Genomic DNA, 4,968 nt, shown 5'->3' with positions numbered 1-4,968 from the left:
TAGCATGTGCAAGAAAGTAGAGAGGCTAACGACAAAAGTTGGATGCACTTCGTGTACAAAACGGAGAATGTCTTTCGAAGTATCAGGGTTTCATACGGAAACTCGTCTGTTACAAAGGGATTTCATTTTCTTGAACTTATTTGAACTCCATAGTTTTTCTGTGTTCAAAATGCACCATTCAAAGCCACATCATCAATTTTCAACCCTTTCTGACTTCATTTGTTATTTTTCATGCATTTACTGATTATTTTGAGCTATAAGACCCTGAAATTGAAAAGCACTACAAATGAACTCTTAAAAGTTGAAAGTTGGCATGGTGTCATCATTTCACCCACATAGCATGTGCAAGAAAGTAGAGACGCTTACGGAAAAAACTGGATGCACTTCGTGTACAAAACGGACAATCTCTTTCGAAGTATCAGGGTTTCATACGGAAACTCGTCTGTTACAAAGGGATTTCATTTTCTTGAACTTATTTGAACTCCATAGTTTTTCTGTGTTCAAAATGCACCATTCAAAGCCACATCATCAATTTTCAACCCTTTCTGACTTCATTTGTTATTTTTCATGCATTTACTAATTATTTTGAGTTATAAGACCATGAAATTGAAAAGCACTACATATGAACTCTGAAAAGTTGAAAGTTGGCACGGTGTCATCATTTCACCCACATAGCATGTGCAAGAAAGTAGAGAGGCTTACAGCAAAAGTTGGATGCACTTCGTGTACAAAACGAACAATGTCTTTCGAAGTATCAGGGTTTCATACGAAAACTCGTCTGTTACAAAGGGACTTGATTTTCTTGAACTTATTTGAACTCCATAGTTTTTCTGCGTTCAAAATGCACCATTCAAAGCCACATCATCAATTTTCAACCCTTTCTGACTTCATTTGTTATTTTTCATGCATTTACTGATTATTTTGAGCTATAAGACCCTGAAATTGAAAAGCACTACAAATGAACTCTTAAAAGTTGAAAGTTGGCATGGTGTCATCATTTCACCCACATAGCATTTGCAAGAAAGTAGAGAGGCTTACGGCAAAAGTTGGATGCACTTCGTGTACAAAACGGACAATGTCTTTCGAAGTATCAGGGTTTCATACGGAAACTCGTCTGTTACAAAGGGATTTCATTTTCTTGAACTTATTTGAACTCCATAGTTTTTCTGTGTTCAAAATGCACCATTCAAAGCCACATCATCAATTTTCAACCCTTTCTGACTTCATTTGTTATTTTTCATGCATTTACTGATTATTTTGAGCTATAAGACCCTGAAATTGAAAAGCACTACAAATGAACTCTGAAAAGGTTGAAAGTTGGCATGGTGTCATCATTTCACCCACATAGCATGTGCAAGAAAGTAGAGACGCTTACGGCAAAAACTGGATGCACTTCGTGTACAAAACGGACAATCTCTTTCGAAGTATCAGGGTTTCATACGAAAACTCGTCTGTTACAAAGGGATTTCATTTTCTTGAACTTATTTGAACTCCATAGTTTTTCTGTGTTCAAAATGCACCATTCAAAGCCACATCATCAATTTTTAACCCTTTCCGACTTCATTTGTTATTTTTCATGCATTTACTGATTATTTTGAGCTATAAGACCCTGAAATTGAAAAGCACTACAAATGAACTCTGAAAAGTTGAAAGTTGGCATGGTGTCATCATTTCACCCACATAACATGTGCAAGAAAGTAGAGAGGCTTACGGCAAAAGTTGGATGCACTTCGTGTACTAAACGGACAATGTCTTTCGAAGTATCAGGGTTTCATTCGGAAACTCGTCTGTTACAAAGGGATTTCATTTTCTTGAACTTATTTGAACTCCATAGTTTTTATGCGTTCAAAATGCACCATTCAAAGCCACATCATCAATTTTCAACCATGTCTGACTTCATTTGTTATTTTTCATGCATTTACTGATTATTTTGAGCTATAAGACCCTGAAATTGAAAAGCACTACATATGAACTCTGAAAAGTTGAAAGTTGGCATGGTGTCATCATTTCACCCACATAGCACGTGCAAGAAAGTAGAGAGGCTTACGACAAAAGTTGGATGCACTTCGTGTACAAAACGGAGAATGTCTTTCGAAGTATCAGGGTTTCATACGGAAACTCGTCTGTTACAAAGGGATTTCATTTTCTTGAACTTATTTGAACTCCATAGTTTTTCTGTGTTCAAAATGCACCATTCAAAGCCACATCATCAATTTTCAACCCTTTCTGACTTCATTTGTTATTTTTCATGCATTTACTGATTATTTTGAGCTATAAGACCCTGAAATTGAAAAGCACTACAAATGAACTCTTAAAAGTTGAAAGTTGGCATGGTGTCATCATTTCACCCACATAGCATGTGCAAGAAAGTAGAGACGCTTACGGAAAAAACTGGATGCACTTCGTGTACAAAACGGACAATCTCTTTCGAAGTATCAGGGTTTCATACGGAAACTCGTCTGTTACAAAGGGATTTCATTTTCTTGAACTTATTTGAACTCCATAGTTTTTCTGTGTTCAAAATGCACCATTCAAAGCCACATCATCAATTTTCAACCCTTTCTGACTTCATTTGTTATTTTTCATGCATTTACTAATTATTTTGAGTTATAAGACCATGAAATTGAAAAGCACTACATATGAACTCTGAAAAGTTGAAAGTTGGCACGGTGTCATCATTTCACCCACATAGCATGTGCAAGAAAGTAGAGAGGCTTACAGCAAAAGTTGGATGCACTTCGTGTACAAAACGAACAATGTCTTTCGAAGTATCAGGGTTTCATACGAAAACTCGTCTGTTACAAAGGGACTTGATTTTCTTGAACTTATTTGAACTCCATAGTTTTTCTGCGTTCAAAATGCACCATTCAAAGCCACATCATCAATTTTCAACCCTTTCTGACTTCATTTGTTATTTTTCATGCATTTACTGATTATTTTGAGCTATAAGACCCTGAAATTGAAAAGCACTACAAATGAACTCTTAAAAGTTGAAAGTTGGCATGGTGTCATCATTTCACCCACATAGCATTTGCAAGAAAGTAGAGAGGCTTACGGCAAAAGTTGGATGCACTTCGTGTACAAAACGGACAATGTCTTTCGAAGTATCAGGGTTTCATACGGAAACTCGTCTGTTACAAAGGGATTTCATTTTCTTGAACTTATTTGAACTCCATAGTTTTTCTGTGTTCAAAATGCACCATTCAAAGCCACATCATCAATTTTCAACCCTTTCTGACTTCATTTGTTATTTTTCATGCATTTACTGATTATTTTGAGCTATAAGACCCTGAAATTGAAAAGCACTACAAATGAACTCTGAAAAGGTTGAAAGTTGGCATGGTGTCATCATTTCACCCACATAGCATGTGCAAGAAAGTAGAGACGCTTACGGCAAAAACTGGATGCACTTCGTGTACAAAACGGACAATCTCTTTCGAAGTATCAGGGTTTCATACGAAAACTCGTCTGTTACAAAGGGATTTCATTTTCTTGAACTTATTTGAACTCCATAGTTTTTCTGTGTTCAAAATGCACCATTCAAAGCCACATCATCAATTTTTAACCCTTTCCGACTTCATTTGTTATTTTTCATGCATTTACTGATTATTTTGAGCTATAAGACCCTGAAATTGAAAAGCACTACAAATGAACTCTGAAAAGTTGAAAGTTGGCATGGTGTCATCATTTCACCCACATAACATGTGCAAGAAAGTAGAGAGGCTTACGGCAAAAGTTGGATGCACTTCGTGTACTAAACGGACAATGTCTTTCGAAGTATCAGGGTTTCATTCGGAAACTCGTCTGTTACAAAGGGATTTCATTTTCTTGAACTTATTTGAACTCCATAGTTTTTATGCGTTCAAAATGCACCATTCAAAGCCACATCATCAATTTTCAACCATGTCTGACTTCATTTGTTATTTTTCATGCATTTACTGATTATTTTGAGCTATAAGACCCTGAAATTGAAAAGCACTACATATGAACTCTGAAAAGTTGAAAGTTGGCATGGTGTCATCATTTCACCCACATAGCACGTGCAAGAAAGTAGAGAGGCTTACGACAAAAGTTGGATGCACTTCGTGTACAAAACGGAGAATGTCTTTCGAAGTATCAGGGTTTCATACGGAAACTCGTCTGTTACAAAGGGATTTCATTTTCTTGAACTTATTTGAACTCCATAGTTTTTCTGTGTTCAAAATGCACCATTCAAAGCCACATCATCAATTTTCAACCCTTTCTGACTTCATTTGTTATTTTTCATGCATTTACTGATTATTTTGAGCTATAAGACCCTGAAATTGAAAAGCACTACAAATGAACTCTTAAAAGTTGAAAGTTGGCATGGTGTCATCATTTCACCCACATAGCATGTGCAAGAAAGTAGAGACGCTTACGGAAAAAACTGGATGCACTTCGTGTACAAAACGGACAATCTCTTTCGAAGTATCAGGGTTTCATACGGAAACTCGTCTGTTACAAAGGGATTTCATTTTCTTGAACTTATTTGAACTCCATAGTTTTTCTGTGTTCAAAATGCACCATTCAAAGCCACATCATCAATTTTCAACCCTTTCTGACTTCATTTGTTATTTTTCATGCATTTACTAATTATTTTGAGTTATAAGACCATGAAATTGAAAAGCACTACAAATGAACTCTGAAAAGTTGAAAGTTGGCACGGTGTCATCATTTCACCCACATAGCATGTGCAAGAAAGTAGAGAGGCTTACAGCAAAAGTTGGATGCACTTCGTGTACAAAACGAACAATGTCTTTCGAAGTATCAGGGTTTCATACGAAAACTCGTCTGTTACAAAGGGACTTGATTTTCTTGAACTTATTTGAACTCCATAGTTTTTCTGCGTTCAAAATGCACCATTCAAAGCCACATCATCAATTTTCAACCCTTTCTGACTTCATTTGTTATTTTTCATGCATTTACTGATTATTTTGAGCTATAAGA

This window comes from Aegilops tauschii, chromosome 3 (assembly GCF_002575655.3).
Source record: "Aegilops tauschii subsp. strangulata cultivar AL8/78 chromosome 3, Aet v6.0, whole genome shotgun sequence".
NCBI lineage: Eukaryota > Viridiplantae > Streptophyta > Magnoliopsida > Poales > Poaceae > Aegilops > Aegilops tauschii.
The sequence above is the reverse complement of the archived record's forward strand: the minus strand, read 5'-3'. Positions refer to the sequence as shown.